Source organism: Pipra filicauda, unplaced genomic scaffold, assembly GCF_003945595.2.
Source record: "Pipra filicauda isolate LSUMZ 115617 unplaced genomic scaffold, ASM394559v2 scaffold254_size1108330_pilon, whole genome shotgun sequence".
Classification (NCBI taxonomy): domain Eukaryota; kingdom Metazoa; phylum Chordata; class Aves; order Passeriformes; family Pipridae; genus Pipra; species Pipra filicauda.
In genome coordinates this window covers 1,057,331-1,077,722 of record NW_024104370.1, presented here as the reverse complement: position 1 = coordinate 1,077,722, position 20,392 = coordinate 1,057,331, and the positions used below count along the sequence as shown (strand labels likewise).

Genomic DNA, 20,392 nt, shown 5'->3' with positions numbered 1-20,392 from the left:
TTTCTTCAAGGGAGATAAAATAATGAAAAATACTTGCTTAAACTGCTACCCAAACTAATATTGTTTATACCACTCCTGGAAAAGACCCCAGGGAGCAACAGCGGAATCTGTGCTATTGATTGGCTGGTTAAATAGAGGCCTATTAGATTCAGACAGGCTAGATTGATTATACAGCAGCAGAAGGAGCTCAGATTCAGAGCTGAGTGAACGTCAGGGTGAGAGAGAGGGAGAGCAAGCGAGAGAAAGCGCGCAATAGAGGGAGACTGTACACACTCTAGCATCAGTATGTGACTACCGGTGCCTGATAACACTGATATTGAGCTCCTTCAGCAGAGAACTTGCTGAGCTACCTTTTTTCATTTGCAAGAGGATGCCAGCTCTAAGCCTGTGCAACCGATGACAGACTGGACGTTGGAATAGTTCATTTTACTTACAATTACATCTCTCATGTTCTGCATCTCTGAAAAAAGGCTTATTACTGAAGACAAAAATTCGTCCTCTCCCCTTAGCTCACATAATACTGATGATATACAGAGTTTGATCTTCCAGGTAAGGAAATTATAATTTGCTTTTCTGAGCAGCTAAAAAAAGGAATTATTCTTTTATATCTTGCATGTTAAACACAAGCTTTGGCATCTGTTCACAGAATGCATTTTTGCACTTGCATTTCTTCCAGTCACAGATTATATGTGTCAAATACTATGTACACTGGAAGACAATTAGCAACAGGACATGGTTTGCATTGCATTTATCATGCTTAACCCTTCAAGTAAATGGGAATGAAACAACTAGAAAGATTATTTCTAACTACTTGGATGATGTTTTAATGTAACTTGTCCCACACTTGCTAAGCAGTCCGGAGTAATAATGGCACACAAGAGCTCAAATATAATTAATTCATTATTGTACGTGTTCTGAAGCCAGGTAGAGAGAACATTTACCTGAAGGATTTTTCAGTGTTTGTCAGTAGTTTGAAATAGTATCTGTCTTTTGACTGCAAGCTTACCACAGCTGAGCAAATATGGTCAGCCTTAAATAATATGGCATTAAACTGCCTTTTTTTTTATATATATATAGTAGTTATTGCTAGCATTCTGCCTGCAAAGCAAAGATCAAGGCTTATGACCTGAGACATGAAACCTAAGATGTTCTGTTACACTGTGCTGCATATTAGATGCAGTCATCCCACAGACTGATTGCTTGTTTTGATGTGACATTGACACTACTGTCTCCTAATTGCCTATCTCTGTATAAACTTTCTACATATTTACTTCCGCTATGCTGTAAGTGGTTTTGCTGTGATAGGTTGTGATGAATTGCTGTGATTTTGAAGGTGATAGGCTAAAACTGAAATAACCCGACTTTTGGTTACGAAGCAAGTCAGCAAGTTGATCAGCTCGGGATTTATAGGCCATGGGAGCATAATGCTAGGAAGACAGCATTGTCACTTCACTAGTAGCATATTCCTAACAGATGTGAGAATCTGCACCACCTTCCTCATCAGTTTGTGCATTCTGCTGCTGAAGAGTTTTTCATACAGCAGCTATTGTGATTACTCCCTCTAAGTGGAGACATCAGTCTGTTAATGTAACCATGTAGGTAGACTTGCACACAGCCAAGTACAGCATTCCAATGCTTTGTCCAACTAAGAAACTGCCTATAGCAAGATCTTGCTCTTAGATTGTGCACCTCACTGTAATCCAATTTATCCAATGACAAAAGCATCACAAATATAGAAAAGCACTTTCTTCTCTTCCTTTACCATGAATTTTTTTATAAATTTCTGTAAGCCACCATACTCAAATACTTAATGACTTCTCAAAACCTAAATATGGAGTTACCAAAATGATTATTTATAATTTTGTAAAAGAAACACATTATAAATGTTGAGGACCTTAGACATACAGAGATTTTTTTGAAAACTATCAATAATTTGAATGGGTGTCTTAAGTGGTCACATGAAAAAATAAGTAATGCTTAAGAGAAAACTTCATCTTCTATAATGTACAATATGAATAAGCACTGGCAAAACCAAGAACTAAACTGATGAGCCAAAACTAAAGGAATACTTAAACTATAGCATCTGTGCTCTTTTATTTCTTCATATTTTCTTCATGAATAATGTTTATGTTATTTCTTACATACATAATTGATCCATGTCAGCAATTTCAGTGTTTCCTTCTGAAATTCTTTCCAGGTAGAAGGTAATTCTCTTGGGGGCACATTTTGCCACCGTACCTTTCATTAAGTGGTATTTTACTCCAGAAAATACTACCAAAAGTGAAGACTGCATACAGTGACTATGGAGTCAGAGTGCAGAATCTGACCATAAAAAAATGGAGAGAAACCCTTTACATTTTAATTACCTGACTGAAAATTTTAACAGTAAGACAAAGACGTGGATATCAAGAGTTAGAGCTACTAAATATGGACAATATTTTATAAGGAGCTAAGATAATTGGATGCCTAATTCACTGGATTCTTACACAGCTTAAGGCCTGCCTCAATATATTTCATGTGCAGTTTGACTTGCAAAAAATAATCCTTTATGTAAGCGCAAAAGCTTTCTTACAGCTCTTATTAATCTCTCTCTTTTCTTTCTGAAAAGCCTTGTTCATCTGTGCTCTTTAAATATACCTTATAATTTTTTGATTGGAAATAAAATCATGGTAATTCTGTGATTTCAAAATCAGCAATATGGTTCCCTCCAGATTAGTATATGTTAGTAGTCAACCTTGAAATTCCAAATAAAGCTACAAAGTGTTTATTTTTGAAAAGACAATATTAAATTTGAACCTTTTTTTTAAGCACAAAAGAAAATCACAAACCCAAAAACTTAGCTATAAGATATTCATTTCCACATTACAGATTGCAAGCATCTTCTTTTGCCAAATTCAGGAAAACAAATGGAATGAAAAAATCAAATAAGAAAGGTTTAAGAGTTTACATACTACAAATTGTGCACTTTCTTTCAAGTCTTGAATGTTGTTAATCTGGACTTTTTGCAACACTTTAAGCTGATTCACTTGTATTACCTTTTTCTCAAAAAGATTATTTGGTTCTTTTTGAAATTAATGTTGCATTTCTTTCCAACTTGAATTGACAGAATGTGAAATTTATTTTTATTTTCCTAGCTAACTTGAAGCCATTAGGGGGCCCTTTCCTCCTATGATATCACTCAGCAAGCTGCAATAAAAAGATATATCTAGTTATTAGACTTGTCAGAAAAACAAGTTCTGCTTGATTTAATTTATTCTGGGTGTAGAGCATTTTAATAATACAGAGCAATTTAAAATATCTCATTTGTTTATTTGTTAGTTCATTTGTTGGAGGGAGTTCTGTTTGGTTTGGGGTTTTATTGCACATAGTTAAAAAATAATGTATCTTTCACTGCCAGTTAGATGGTTATGTTTTGAAGTTACCTTTGTCCCATAAAGCGGAGGAAGCAGGGAACACAGTCAGCAACAACTTTGAAGTAATCTCTGGGATTACTAGATCAAACTAACAGCCTGATCAGACTGAATATGAAGCACAACTTATATCCAAAAAGCTAATGTTTGCTTATTCTAGTAGCTGGGACCAACAGCGCAGCTAGTATTAAAAAAAAAAATAAAAAGAAAATAAAAAATTAATCCTGTTGAGTACTGGTATATTGTGCCGATAAGAACCTAGATTATATAGAACTGACATACTCTTCACTTGCACAGCTTGCTTTCAGAAGGGCTAAGAATATCACAAGCATTTTTGGATGACTTTATTTTCACAAAGTAAGAAAGGTAGTTTCAATTCTGCAAATATTCACCTGTGAGCAGCTACACTGAAGTTACTGTGGAACAAATTCCAATATACATTGTTCTGCCTATTATTCCTTTAGTAGTTCCAGTCAATTCATTGAACCACTGTACCTGAAATCAGTACTGTTTGTACAAACTGAAGCTTTTATTATTTCTTGTTGAATTCCTTGGAATGAACTATAGAATAACCAGATCCAGACTAAGAAGAAGAAATAGATTTGTTGCAAAGCACAACAAGGTGGTTGCAAACACTGCAGTAGCATGCTGAGGTGAGGCCAGGAGAAATATGAGTGTCAAAAGACAAGCAAATTAATTGTCCACCTGTTTCAGTTTTAAAGAATTATATTATTCCTACCAACCTTGAAAGAAAAAAATCCCATGTTGGTAAATGACTTTACCTGCCCTGGTGAACTTGCTACTTTACATGGTTTAGCTTGGAGAGATTCTAATACTACCAACTCCATTCAAGAAAAAAAAGAAAAAGAAGAAAAAAACTAACACCCTATGTGATACTCTACATTCAAAACAAAGTAGTGTAATCTGGCCAAATTGGAATTTAAGTGCTTCAAGCTAAAAAATTATATTCTTCCCTGGTTTTACTACACATCTGAATAATCTCTCAAATTTTACACATGCTTATAGCAACTATCTTATGACACGTCAATGAAGAATTCTTTTCTGCTAAACAGTATGTGGAAATTCCAACCAAGATCTGAAGCCATTGTGTTTCTTGCTCTGCATAGTCAGGAAAATAGTTTCAGTTTCAGGTTCATGCAATGTAATAGAAATTGTCAACAACTGGAATAAATCATTATTTCTGAGATACATAACTGATGTTTCAACTCATAGAAGGTGGTCTTTATTAGGTATGTTATTAGCACATTGTAAATTCAGCGTCATACAAATTAACTTCCTGTCAGTGGAAGAGAGTTTTTTCATTGCTAAAATGAGGATAAAGTTAACTGTGACTGGCTTGCATTTCAAGTAATTAATTGTGTACATGTGAAAAGTCACTAATCTTGAGCTGGTATTATTATTAGAAATCCATCAGGCACAGCATCTCCAGCCAGTTGAGGGAGGTGATTGTCCCGCTCTGCTCTGCACTGGTGTGGCCTCACCTTGAATGCTGTGTGCAGTTTTGGACACCAAAATATAAGAAAGATATTAAGCTATTAGAGAGTGTCCAAAGGAACGCAACAAAGATGGTGAAGGGCCTTGAGGAGAAGCCCTATGAGGAACTGCTAAGGTCACTTGGTCTGCTCAGCCTGGAGAAGAGGAGACTGAGGAGAGACCTCATTATGGTCTACAGCTTCCTCACGAGGCAAAGCGGAGGGGCAAGTACCTCGTGACCAGTGACACACGAGAAAATGGCATGAAGCTGAGTCCAGGGAGGTTTAGGTTGGATATTAGGAAAAAGTTCTTAATCCAAACAGTGGCCAAACACTGGAACAGGCTACCCAGAAAAGTGGTCACAGCTCCAGGTCTGAGAGAGTTTGAGAAGCACTTGGGCAATACTCTCAGGCACATGGTGTGATTCTTGGGGCTGTCCTGTGAAGGGCCAGGAGTTGGACTTCCAGATTCTTGTGGGTCCCTTCCAACTGAAGATATTCTAGGATCTTATGTTGTTATATAAGGCCCAAATCAGACCAAATTGTTGGAAGATGACATGAGGTGTGTGGCAGAAGCAAGTAACAGAGACCGCTTCTTTGTTGGAGTTAAGTACCTAGCAGTAAGATTCTTTTCTCCTCTATAAAACACAGTTTAATTCTATTGTATGCTTTGCTGCCTTGAAATCAATGAAATTTTATTTTAAAACGTAAAAATTAAACCCATATAAGATTCTTGCCAGAAAGTTTTTGCAGAGCTTCACTCCAGAGGTAACTCTAATTTACTGGTTGGTTAATTTATCCCTTATATAAACACACTGTGCAAAGCACTTTGAAATACTTTTGAATGAAAACTGTTGTGTAAATGTAAAGTATTATTATGGTAAACGGAAGTCACTCAAACTTCAGCTAATGAAACCTGCAACAGTCTGGGGTGCTCTATTAAGCATGAATAAATAATTTATCTTTGATGAATGTTTAAAGAGTGAAAAACAATTCTTCAGTCATAAATAAGAAATACTTAATTTTTTTTCCTATTTCATGTTTTCTATAATACGTGAGGGGAATAATTCATATAACTAGATTTTAGAAGTAGAGAAGTTTGTAATAGCAATTCATGAACATATTGTCAAAACATTTTAAGGACAAATAATAACAATGTAGTCTAAAATACACATCAGAATGTAGTGAAAAGCAAGATCTCTTGCTCCTTTAATCTTCTCTTTACAGAAAAAAAAAATACATAACTTAGCAAATGGAATTGCACTGAAACAGCAGCCTGCAGCTTCCTCTTATTTGCATAAAATCCCTGCGTTGAAACTAAATTCTTACATATATATGTATATATTATGGCTTCCCTGCCCATAGCAGGGAGGTTGGAACAAGATGATCTTTAGGGTCCCTTCCAACCTAACCCATTCTATGATATGATTCTATTATATGTGTGCATATATATGTCTATATATTCTATATTTAAGCTAACCCTTTACTGTCTGCATTCCACACAGATACATATTCACTGTTACAGTGAATTTGCAACTTTTAACAATACAGCCATGTAGAACCAAACATATTACCTGAGTTCCATAAAAGAGGTTTTTTTAGTCATGAAGCTGCTTGAGGGTACAAGTTATCAGAAAGGTGTCACCAAGAAATGCAGATCAGCAGACTATCAGATGCCAGGATCCTAAAACCAAAATACTATTTCCCCTGGTATTGAAAGTATTTTGTTCACATAATCTGTTTTAATGTTGTAAGATAGCAGAAAGGCTTTGCTGTGCAACATGCAATGAAATGCCATTGAAACACACAGTACACTTTGGAGAAAAGCTCTTTAAATTTTGGGTTTACTTGAATTTCAGAATATTTAGACCTGAGCCAAAAGCGCTGTTGCTTTGCAAAATACTGATTATGTTTGGCTCTGGAAAAATACATGGGCAAATCTTGCTCTGATCAGGGACTATTAGCACTAGTCTGTGGAATATAAAATAAGTGAACAAAGTTCCGCAGAGCAGATGATATTGAGAAGTAACTCATTGTCCTTCTATCACATATCTGTAACAGCGAGAATTACTGTACTTAAGCAGTAACAAAGCTATGGTAACACCTTAATTATTTATACACCTTCCTCTTTTTTCCCTCAGAACTTTTTGTAACTGATTTAGGATATGGGACTCTGAAGGTTTTTTTCTTTATCTCTGATATGGTTTGAAGCTGGCTCTCTGCCAAGTCTCCAAACCTTACCACAAGAACCACCCCCCCCCCGCCCAAACCTCAGGGAGAAGAGGGAGAAAAAACAACCAAGAAAAAATGAAATGAGAGAGACAGCTAAAGCAATATATATGTAAATATATTTACACTTATGTTACAGTTATATACAATTGAAATATATATACAATTTCACAAGGGAAAGGGAAGGGGGAACGGAAAAGGAACAAAACCAAAATAAAATATATATATATCCCGATTAGTAGCCCAATATCTAGCAACTAAAATAGTTAGCAAAGAAATATCTCACTACTCTCCTTGGGACAACCAAGAGTCGCTCTGGAACGATCGCTGGCAACCTCTGTCTCCCGAGGTCGACAAGGTCTTACCAGGCCTCGCTCCCCAACACGGCAGCAACAACAGGGAACCTGCACCTCCAAGCCACCGGAAGGAAAGAGAGAGAAGGCCTCTCCTCCTTTCTTCTTATAGCCCAACTTACGTAAAAATCATAGGGAATACTGGGTAAATCTGGGCTCTTCCTTGGTTACAAACTGGCCCAGACCAAACTACCACAACCTCCAAAACAGACAAACAAACAAACTACATCAAAACAGTCTCAAATTCATCTTTAGGCAAGATGTTAAAAGGTGAACAGCATTAACTGGTAAAAATTACTATGATAAAATTTTTATTTTAACATAACGAAACAATAGTTTTGTTCTTAATACTGTGCAGAAATCAGTAAGTAGCAGCTCTTTGTGGCCCAGAATACTTAACAATGACTGTATGAGTATTTTGTAGCGTATGGAAATTATGTATACCAAAAATAAAAAAGGAATATATTATATTCCTTTGAATTCCATAAATTTTAATTTGAAAAATCTGTTTTTCATGGGGGTACAAAGACTTCACTGACTTCTAAAAGCTACTCAAATTACATTGTAGTGTTTTGCTCTTCCTGAATTCCTAAGACCCATTGATAGTTCTTAGTTCTATGCAACATAGCTCTATTGATATACGTGAAGGGACAGCTGTGAAATTAATGTTGCAACTTTCAAGTGGAAATAAGAAAAAACTCATCTGACAATTCCTGCTACCAGTGCATTTTATAGAACCAGATTAAATAATAGAAACATATCCTTCATGTTTTTGTAATTTAACTTATAACAGACTATACCTTCTATATACTGTGTGGGGAACCAGCATTTGAAACTATCTTCTTAAATGAAATCATGAGTAAACATCTTACAGGGAAACCTTAAAAAATAGAATTTAAATCACTTTATTTTTATCTTTGTTTTGGTACGTAACATGCTTTTTGTCAGTGTATCAATATGGAAAGACATGAAGGATTCTAGTGGGACTTTGTTTTACTCAGAATCAGCTCTTATATTAGAGATAGTGGAATGGATCCACCCCAAAACTTTATAAAACTCACTTAAATCTTCTGTTATCCAGTCTTAATATTGACACGTTATGGAGGTATCAGAGAACAGCAGTATGCAAAATTATAATATATTTAACAAATAATTCTGTCTTGGTAGTACTATCTTGAACCTAAATAAGCTATACAGTTGTTGTTTTATGTGACATTCTTTTAAATCTCTATTTCATTATAGATGTATATATATGCACAACTGAGTCACTACAGAATTTCCTTGAGACATCTTAATCAGCTAATCACTTGATCCACTGCTCCTAGTTTTATTTCAGATAAAACACAGTATATGATGGAAATTTCATTTCCCCTCCACCCCCAAAATAGCATGAACAGTCAAAGTCATTGATTAAATTATTTCAGTAAGCCACTAATTCTCATAAACGGTTGAATTCTCTTGAAATCGGATCCTAAACACGATTTGCTTCCAGTGTTCCAAGAACCAGGATGATTATTTCTTCTGAGCCAACAAAACTGTTCTGGCATAAAGCAGCATATAAATTTTGGCTGATGTAGCATATTTCAGATGATATGTTGTCATAATAATTTCCATGGCTTTTAATTATTTTTATTTAATTATATTTTAAAGTAATGAAGCCAGTAGTAATTTAATTTTGTGATTTTGTATGACACTGAAGTATTTCCAGTGTCTTTTTATCATCCTGAACACAGGGGCTGCTCCTTGTGCCTTACGCTGTGCATTATTCACAACTTTATATACCAAAAAATGTATATTCTTAACAATTCTGAACAAGTTTTTGACCAAAAAAAAAAATGTCCCCATAAATTTCCTTGTTTAGGAAATGGAAAGCAAGATGTAATGAAAGTCCACATTTCTATTGCTGTTTGATATTACAACTCTTTCTCAAACAAGAAATTGATTCTTTAACACAAGCCAGACATATAGGATTCTTTATCTTGACAAGGACCAAAGAAATATAACACCACTTTTCAATCCGTGTTATATTTTCTGATAAATCTACATGTTATTATTTTGTATTAACAGACATTTCTGCCCTCTTTCTCCCATTCTCTTCTCAGGAAGAAAATAGCCCTAGAGGTATCATGCTTTTAGAGAATAGGTGTAAATACAATTCTTGTAGATATAAGTCATAAAATTCAGAAAGCCCAGAAACACTGTTGAAAATGTTCTACGACAGCTTAAAACTTTCAAGATGAGAAACAATCTTTAATGTGTTTGTGTCATCAGAGATGCTAGATTTATTTCATACCAATAAATGTGGATTAAATCAACCAGCAAAACACTCAAAGTCTAAATTTGATACTTTGGAATCATGTAGGGATAGCTATGCTTGTCTTTCATCACGCAGCATTGGTTTCTCAAGTCAGTAACTCACATTAAAAATTACTTAGAGTAAGACCAAAATCTTGTATTAAATTTCCTTTGAATATTGGTGATTTTGCCAATTACAGAATACATGATTCAAGGATAGTTCCAGAATTTCTGAGAAAATAATGTCCTTAATGTACTGTGAAAAAAAAATACAATTAAACTCAGATTTCTAGGTGTCTTAATTTAAACTTTTAAACTGAGAGCATTCAAGGCAAAGAGCAAATCTATTTCTACTATTGCAATGACAACACAAATATATTTAATGTGACTTTTGCCTCTACAGTTACCTCTACAACATGAAGTTCTCTATTCCCATAGTTTGATTCGACAAACTATATATGGGCTCAATGATCCATAATGAATTATACTGGGTGATTTATATTTCATCATAAGTATGTGAGTAGCTGATTTTCCTATGCATTATCTAGAATGAGAATTGTGTCTGACATGCAAAGATGTAACCTCCTTGGGAATTACAGCTACAGTTGGTTTACATATGATCACACACAAACCAGTGCATATAGATAACTACAACTATAGAACGTGTCCATATAACCACAACCTAGAAGCTTCTGTTTGAAAAGTGAAAATTCTCAATGCTCCAGGACTCAAAAAAAATAAAATTTATTCACCAGGAAAACTGAAATGGAAACAAACTGTGCATCGTGATAAAATGGCATGCTTGTTTAGCAGTAATATTTTACTGTGAATGACTCCCTCACCTGCATTTAGCATGTGTTGATTGCTCAGTTCACTGAAGCACAGGACGCTGAGTAGAGACATCAATCAATAAAGTAATTTATAATGATCAACCTTCTGGGCAGACTATGGGATGAACTAGTCATTACTATTTTCTTCTGGTTGAGAAAATCTGTTCCACTATTGATAAATATTTGCCAAACAAATTCTTCAACCTCTCTAACATTTTCTCCTTACAGAGAAGTGAAAGGGTAAAGTCGAAACTGATTGCACTTGAATACAGCTTAACAATAAGAAGCATTTCTTATTAACCTGCAAGACTCTGATAAAGGTATTCATCAATAACATGATTGGTTTAATGATAATAGAAGCTGATGTCAGGGTGGCCTCAAGTAAAGGAAACAACTTCCTGTAAATGTGTTAGAAGCAATGCCCAAACTGATGGCCACCATTCCACTGAAGCAAAGAGCAAAATATGGACATAATATCTCACACACTTCCACTGACTGTTTATCTTGACAAGGATAATGAATGTCCCCTGCAGATGTGCCAAGGGTCAGGTTCTCCAGGAGTACCCCAATAAATCCTCTCCTGCTAGACTGGAAATGAATCGCTTCATTTCAGACCTCTGCCAAAGCTCCCTCTGCAGGGTGAGAAGCGCCCTGACATGGGCTCGGGCCAGGGCCAGGGCCAGGGCTGGGAATGGAGGCTGAGGCTGGAGGTCAAGGCTAGGGCTGTCCATAGAACCTTCTGGAAATTTGCTGTTAGCATGGGAAGGAGACACTCACGCCAGGCACAAGATAGCCAGGGGGTGAGGAGGGCAGTCTTGTGCCATGTTGTGGCTGTGGAAGCTGTTTCCTAAGTGAGAGAGGGGAGTGACAAGGAGTGGGGCTGTGAGGTTGGGTGAGTCCTGTGAGTCAATTGTTTTTCTCTTGGTCTGTGTGGGGCCCTCCTTTAGAGGCCTGTACTGTGGGGAGCTACCTTGTTGTTTGTATGACCCACCAGGACTGAGGGACTTGATTTGCTGCTGGGTTTGCTGTAGAGGAGCATTGGTGGTCCTAGCTGTGCCAGTGGACCCCCTACAAGGAGGCAGCCAGTCTTGGAGGGGCCAAGAGTGATACCTTTGGACAACTGGGGAGTTAATCTCAGGAAAACTCACCTAAGACACTGCAGCCAAGGTGTTTTTGCCAGGGGTGGTGGTGGGTAAGATGCCAGTCGCTAAGGTTGAATCCTTTTAGACAAGAAGTGGTTCAGAAGAAAAGAAGGGGAATAGGTAGGGGGAGTTCCTGGAGGTGGTGCATGCAGGAGTGCTAGAGGAGCAGACCTGTAGTGTAAGAGGAGTAGACTTGTAGTATAAGAGTTGTGCTTGACGGTACTATTTGCAAAATAGGGCCATATTGTGGATCCTTAGCTAAGGAACTGTATTATGTCCTGGATGCTTTTGAATGAAGGCAAGATAAGGAAAGTAAAAAGTATTCAGCTCTGAAGTCTGGAATTGTATAGGGATTTGTGTTTAGTTTCATTTTGCTCTTTTTACCAAAATATTGAATCTTATTGAATGACACTCTCCTATGTTGCTGGTAAACCAGTCTAATTGATGTAAGGGCAAAGGTTTTTCCAACTTTGGGTGCTTTATCTCTGTTCGGTGTGTAAATCCTAATGAAACAATATCAAGAAAGCCTTAGAGAGATGTGCAGCTGATGCATGTTTCAGGGATTCATGTGCTGGGAATTAATTCAGCTAGGCTGCTGACAGATGGAGAGAGTCTCTGGCCTTTGCCTTACTTAATCTTGCCATCCCATTGACAGTGGCCAGAGTAGCCCTTGAACAAGCTGTCATTACTCATTGCTGCCAGACCTGTTGCAGGCAATTCCCATAGCACTTCATTAACTATCCATGACCTCCTTGTTTCAGAAGTCTTTAGTTTTCCAAAATTGTTTTCTATTCAAGCTGTCAATCTGTTACAAAAATGTAGAAAAATGATGGGCAGTTCATGAAGTGACAATGACTTTATGGCATAGGCTCACATTCAGAGATTAATTATGTCCCTATCTCTCAAGCACAATATGTCATACTGATCACAATATAGGTTATACTTGAATTGGAGATAGGGCTTTCCTACAATTCCCAGGTTCACCATGAAGGATGCTTCTGAATTAATGGGCTAAAAGCTGATGTCATTTGGATTGTTGTTGTGAAAAACTTCTTTCTTTTCTCCCTCCCTAGGAGGGAGTGTTGTGCCTAAGACTCAAATTTAGTTGATTAATTAACTTCCATATTTTATTCAAATATTTGCTTAATATTACTGAGTGACATCAACCTAACTGTGATATCTGGAAAAAAAGAAACCTATATTAGACTGAAGCTTTCACTCATGGTACCAATATCTGCACTCTTCTTTATCAAATGCCATACTGAAAAAATAAATAGCTGTGGATGTTTCTTAGCGGAATTTAGGATTATTTCAGTTGAAAAATACGGTTTTGTCATGTTTCCTTCTATTTGGAGATTTATGAACTGTTGAAGAAATCACTTTAAACATACCAAGATGTAATACTGTTTTCCTTGCTCTGTCTTTATTGAGTCATCCATAAGTATATGTAAGATTTAAAATTGGTTAGCTTCTAAAATTTTTCGTCTTGGTCACTGAAGTTCCCTGATTTTTCAGAAAGGTCTTATAAATTGATCTAAAAATAAAAAAAATCTGACTTTTTTTGATGGGACTGTGAAAAGAGGTGAGTGATTTCTGGAGGTCTTTTGCTGAATTGTGAAACTCCTCTGGAAATTGCAAGGTGAAAAACAAACTTAGTATACTCTTTCTTGAACCTTGGTGATAGTAAAAAGCACAATCTCTTCACTCTGCTGCCATTGAGGAATACATATTGTACATTTCTTCAAGTACACTTGCAAATGGATAACTTTCTATAATTGTTTTTTTCATATGGACTGAGAATTAGCAGAAAGAAGAATGATTTAATAAATAAAAACAAAGAAGATGAATTCCTTGCTTTGTTTTAACGAAAAAAAGCCCCAAAACCAACTAACAAACCAAAACCAAAACCAACAACCAACTGAAGCTTCAGACCTTCTCTCATCTCTTACCTTGGACCTAATTAATAGTCTGCTATCAGAAGACTCTCCTTCAGTTCATCTTTCTATAGCAAGGGGTCTATAACTTAAATATAAATTGTAACTGTTAGGTTTTTATTTGACAAGTGAGAGCAGAGCTTTTACTGCATTGTGGTGTTATTTTCAGGGTGTTGAAATATTGGTATGGGTTTGGTATTTTTTCACTAACAAGTGCTGTTATATACAGCCATTTACTGAATTCAAATATCACACAGTCTAGGAGGTTTTTGGGAGCCAAATGAGAAAAAACCTTATTCTCAAAGGCATTTCATTTCCCTGCTTGATTTTATTACAATAGCCAAGAACTCAAACTATAATTGAATAATATAAATTTAAATATAAATATAAATTACTTTGCAAATTATTACCAAATGCTGATGAAATACCAAGAGTTCTGCCACCAAAATTACAAGTGAGACATGACCAGTGTAGAAGCTGTTACTTCTATCCGTATTACTTATAGGACTGCTTGGTATTTTAATTTTCTTCTGGCCTGAATTCTTGCCCATACTTTTGGCTTGTAATAGAATACTTTCTGTCCTTTTCTAGCTATATTGTGGTGTATTGTGATAACACTGCACCCCAGGTATTATTTTCCTGTCAGGGATACATGTGTCAGTCAACAAGAGAGAATCCTGAATTGCATTCATAGAAATCTTTATGGAAGATGGACAAAGGCTTTCTTTGCAAGTCAGTAGGAAAAATGAACATGTAGAAGGAAGAACAGTCGCTATTTAGAAACATTATCTCAATCTGATTCTTTGTTTTTTAAATACTTTCTGTCTGTGCTTGCAGAATATTCTCTTCTATTGTAAAACCATTAGATAACAGCCTACATTTTCCACTCCTAATGGAGTCATTCTGATACAGTATAAACTCAAAGTTGGTGCAGACCTAATATTTAAATTCTAATCTATATCAGAGTACAATATAATTCATGAGCCATGCTACATGGATTAAGGAATCTTGAGTAGATGCTGCTTTTTAATTAGTATTGATATGGTGAGCTTTTAACTTTTGCCAGTTTGCATTGCAAAATTTCCCTTGATCAGAGAGGATTGTAAATTTGACAAATTAACATTGATTCTGAGGCAAAACTGCACTATTATGTCACTGCTAGCAGCATTAGTGACATATGCAGCCACATTACTCCATATGCAAAAACCTTGTCTGAGCTGTGCGTGGAATACAAATATGGAAACGTGTTGATACTGAAACTATGACACTAATTACTATTAATTAACATTAAGCTATTTTTCTAAGTGAGGTGAAGGATTATTCACAACATGATGATTTTACATCAAGACTGAATACCTTTCAAGCTTAATACTTCAGTTTAAGTACATGTAGGGGGGATATGCAGGAAGAGTAGATGAAGTCCTCTCATTTTTTTTTTTTTTTTGTTTGATTGGTTTGTGGTTTTAGTTTTATGTTATGCAAGAGGATCAGTCAAGGTAATCATGATGATCTTCTCTGTCTCCCTCTTAACTCAATAATTTTTCAAGGAAAAAAATAGTCTCATGTCTTCATAGATCAGATCCTGTCATTTTTTTCAATGTTTTTTTAATGTCATAGTGTTTTTATCTCAGCCCAATGTTATTCAGGATTTTTTTTAAAAGCATCATTGAATCACATAACTTTTTCACAGATATTTTAATAGTGTTCTGCTGCTTTTCTACTTGAAGAAAGGAAGAACATGTATTATCAACAAGTGAAGTACACATTTCAAAATTAGGAAGGTTGAGTGGGGATTCCAAATCGATAGGTAACTCAGAGTATTTGTCAAATGATTTTTTTTTTTTTTAATCATGTCTGTTTTTCTGGGTGGGGAGAATAAACATAAATGTCTACACTGTGCATTGAACACCCCAAAATTTTGGGGTAAAGCAGGTGAAGAAAAATACTCCTCAGATTCCCATGGATTCTGTTTTCATAGAAGGTAGACAGTGCAAGGTATGTGCAATATTATTATGTTATACTATTTTCTTGAAGGTGAAGGGCAATTGCAGACACATGCAAAGATACCTTCACAAAATTACAGAATATTCTGAGTTGGAAGGGACCCACAAGGATCATCAATTCCTTTCTGAAAGTAGACTTTTACTTGTTTGTACCTCAAAGGAATTATGTGATGTAGTTTGCAAAATTTTTATTCAGATTTTCTCCTAAATTATGAGAATATTTGAGAAATACTGTCTCTTGATGTTTGAGAGACTTGTTGTGAAAACTGTAATTAAAAAAAATTACTTCTGTGCGGTTTAACATTAGTAGACATCAAGGATTTACCAGGAAAAAAAGAAATATATATACTGAGCTGATTTTTCATAAATCAGGAATTTTTCAAATCTAGGCAAGTTCTAATAGAACACCATAAAATAGTTATTTTTGTCTTTGTAAGGCATGTGTCATTGAAGTTTGGTTTATACAGGATTTCAATAAGAAAAGTAAGGGGTTTTCTGCTATTAAACTAGATATATTACCTGAACGCTGTGGTAAGTTTAAGGTGCTTGTTGAGTGGCAGGCAGAAAAATGTTTATACTTATGCAGAAGGAATACAGGATGATGCCCTATAATAATCTTTAGAGTGGAAAAAAGCATCAGTTGTGCCAGATGACCTCTGTAGATTTAGTAGGCTTTCCTTGAAGCACTTCTCCCTCTCAGATGCATTTATGCCACCAGAAAAGACAACACATGGAGGAAAACTTGTAAGATGCCTTCAGGTGCAGCAGCTTATTCATGAATTTGATGTTGTGTGTTTCATATCTAATTTTTTTTACTGTTGTGGACACTTGCACCATCAGAAGTAAGTAAGAGCAAACAAAAGAGCTGTACACAAAGAAACAAAAGCTTGACATTAACTGTATGGCTTTGTACTGTAACAATTGTAACTTGTATAGCTGACCATTTGTATATCTTAGGAATGGAACATGTATGCTACAGCAACTATTACAAGGGAAAGTGTTCAATTGGATATGTCTATCTTGTATTGGCCTTATTAGCCACCAGTGTGCTTGTAACAAATGTGGATAGAGCCTTTCCCCATTCGTGAAGCCTAGCCATGATGAATGAAACAAGGGAAAAGGTTTCTTTTCAGGTTACCTTGCCAGCTTTCAACAAAATGACTCACAAACTGTGGATGAGTAAAGCTGTCCCTTTGTTTATGATCCACAGGTTTTATTTTCTTAGAGAGAGGATAGATTAGAGAGTATAAATTAACAGTGTTCTGGTAACAAGGAGCTCCGTAGTAATTTCTTGTTTACACTTCTGCCTTAACTAGTGTATAAACATGATCAATTTCAAGATACTGTTTCAATTTCTCTCAAAGTCTGTCCCTTAGAGCTTGACACAGATCTGACAAAGGAGGATATAGAGAAGAGAAAACATGGGAAATCCTCAGATGGTTTCTTTCATTTGTTATGAACTAGCCCTCTGGAGCTTCTGATAACATCTTAGCTGTCATATGGGCCTTGCTGTTTTATCCTGTCCTGCAGTACCATAAGCAAGAATGCAGGAGATGCTCAGCCTAGCAGTGTTATGAATGATGACTGAATACTTTTGAACTGCAACAAAGTGGTAATCAAAAGGAAGATACTGTGAAGGACAGCTCTAGTACTTTGTAGCAGAGCTCGAGCATAACATGTCCCTGTCTTGGAAAAAATTTTCAGATAATTGCAGGAAATTTATGGTACAGGCAAAAATTAAAAATGCTTAAAACACCGTATCTGTCAGATTTTGGGAGAGTATTTCTTCTTAATGATAAATCTGGTAACAAGTCTAATCATAAATGTTTATGATTAATCCAAAGTTTATATATGAATTTAGGCAACTTGAATATTTCTGTTGCAACAGCATGCTCTTACATTGGTCTCATTGTCTTTAGCTACTGTGATCTTGAGAATGTTGAGTAAAGGGATTGGAAAAGCACTTTGAGCTCAAATTATTGGTGTATTTTATGTTGGAAAACCCACATCTCTGCCGCACCTTTGGAAGTGTCCAGACACTACTATGTTTGTTAAGATGATTTCAAAGAAACAGTGAGACAATTCAGTTTTGAATCCTTTGGGAAAAAACATACTGGATAATCAAGGTATTTTGATACTTACCACTTGAACCTTGTCTTGCAAATCTAAACTTTTGTTTTCTGGAATGTCTGTTTTGTGGCATGTGCAGTTACTAGGAAGTCATTAAAAGCTCATTGAAGAATTCTTTTTCTTGCAGACTGTGTGATGTTTTGATGTCAGAGATGGCACTCCTAAGTTTGAAATAAAGTGCAGAACAATTCCGTTAGGCTCATATTTGTCTGTTGCTCAATGGAACCGTTCAATTGACATAAATATTTCCATGTGGAGAATTTAAATGTACATTATTAAATAATATTGAATTTCCTCTTTCAGTGAAAATCCTTCAGAATTGGAAACAGACATCATTGGCATCTCAAACTGCCTGCCTTTAATCTGCTGTTAAATATTTGCTTTAGATCTTTTTTTTTTCCCTCTGTATATGCTTTACAGATTAATTAGGCTAAGATTTCAGTGATGTAGTAGGAATTCAGAACTTTTTGTTTGTTTTTCTTTCCCACATGAAACTTCCCTTCCCCCACTCCCCAGCTGACACTGAAACAGTGCCAAAGTGAAGCAATAAAACTCAGTGTTGAGGAAAGATGTTAAATATTTTTTGTCTTTTTAAAAAAATTAGAAACAAAAAAAAAAGAGAAATTGTAGGAATTGAAGTAACAATGAAGGAATTTGAGGAAACCGTTAGAAATAATCTGCTTTTTATTCTAAGTAGTTAATGACAAATTAGGCATAGTGTAAATCTTCATTGATTTATATGATGGATTAAATTCCATAGAAAATATAGATCCAAGAAGTATTTAGTCCTTTCTTTGTTTATAATTGTCCTTTTAGAAATGTTTAACAAAGAAGAGGGTTGCAGTCAGTTTTGCAGGGTCTTGAGCTAATTCATGAACAACACCTATTTCCTCCGAGAAAAAGAAGTGTGACCTAGTGCTAAAAGACTACTAAACAGTTTTAAAATACTGATGTGTTTCTGCTGCCATAATTCAGAGTAGTTTACTTTTATAAAAGACAAAAACTTCAGGTCTTCTTTTGAACATCTTAACACTGGATTTTTCTTCGTAGCTAGTTGTCAACAGTAGCACTAGTGCTTAAATTCACTCTGTAAAATTATTTTGAATCCTCCTTCAGCTATTCTCTTAAGGACACAGCTTAGTAAGAAAACAATAGTCAAACCAAGTTGGTCTACTAAGAAAGTAGGTTGTAACTTCAGGAATGTAAAGATGGAAGTCTCTACCAAGACAAGTGAAATCTGGGACTGAAATGTCTGTGACATTTTGAGAGGAAGAAAAGTAAACTAACTGGGATTTCAACACCTCATTCTTCACTTAAAAACAGCAGTATCACTGATTCCTAGGCCTTACCTGAAATTCATTTATTTATCTGGAACACAAGAACATTGATGGGTTAAGAACACACTTCTAGGCAAATGCAGTATCCAAATGTATTTTCCTATATTATCCAGATGGTTATTCAATTACTTATCTCTGTGCATTATCTGGGAAAAAAAACCATAAGCCAAACAATAAACACACACCATAATTCCTGCATCCACTCCCCCAACACCTTTTCTGAAGGTATTCACAGCACATCTGAAGCTTGCACTTGTCACCATTCATACAATGTAATTAACAATCATCTGTATGCACACCAAAAAAAAAAAATCTTGCCTTCTCCTGTTTTGTAGGTTCCACACATGCTGCATAAAATTAAAACTTTTGAAGGCTAAAATTGAAAGAAAATATGTTTTTAAAATTGCATGATCATTAAAACATTGCATTTTCTTATTCATTAATACAAAGACAGATCTTCTTGCTTTTTAAAATTATACATAATTTCGTTTTTTAAAGTAAATTTGTGCATTGGCTTTAAGTTGCGGGAATTGAAGTGATTGGAAGGGATGAGAAATTGCAAGTTTGTGTTTGGGGTTTTTTTTGCCTTCAAAGGTAGCATGCATTTTGTTTCTTTTGTTGTTCACAAAACAGGATAACAAGAGCGATGATGATTTAGTGTCTCTGTACAGACAGTTCACCCCTGTCAAGGACAATGTTGAGACTTCCATTTTTATTCTTCTTTGTCCTCTACTGCTTATTGTAAGAATGCTCAGGAAGTTAAAGTACGTGTTTGTCAATTAGAACATCTTTCTGTTATGACCTGGATATTCGTCACCAGTCTTACTTTACAAGTGTGGAATAATGATAAATGTGGGTGCTAGCTGGTCTGATCTGGCTGTGAACTAGCAACCTTGAGTTGAGATGCTCTTTCATCTTGTCCAACACCCAGATTCATGAGACATTCAGTCTTTAAGTAAAACTAACTATTTAACTTTTCTTCCTAGATCACCAACATGGTATATTGGTGTTTTGAACTTAATTTATGCAGTAAACAAACAATGAAATGTATTTCTGTCAGCACTTCCATCTTGGAAAGAAAAAAAAAATGTGGTGCAGTGATTAATGATTGTGATTAACTCTCTGCAGGCTATGGCTTCATGCCCCAGTGATTCTTCTGTCATTATTCTGGATAAGATGCTACATTAAGTGCATATGCCTTCATCCATACAGCTTGCTAAAAACCTAGAGGTTAAC

At 35.6% G+C, this 20,392-nt stretch overlaps 1 protein-coding gene across 6 annotated transcripts in view; it reads left to right on the top strand.

Moving 5' to 3' along the window:
- Positions 1–220: 220 nt before the first annotated feature.
- Positions 221–20,392, top strand: part of CDH18 (cadherin 18) — a 479,225-nt gene continuing 459,053 nt past the window's right edge. For all 6 annotated transcript variants that reach the window (XM_039382102.1, XM_027735270.2, XM_039382099.1 and 3 more), the window contains exon 1: positions 221–549. The gene's annotated coding sequence lies outside the window, so the exon portion shown is untranslated. The remainder of the gene's footprint in view (positions 550–20,392) is intronic.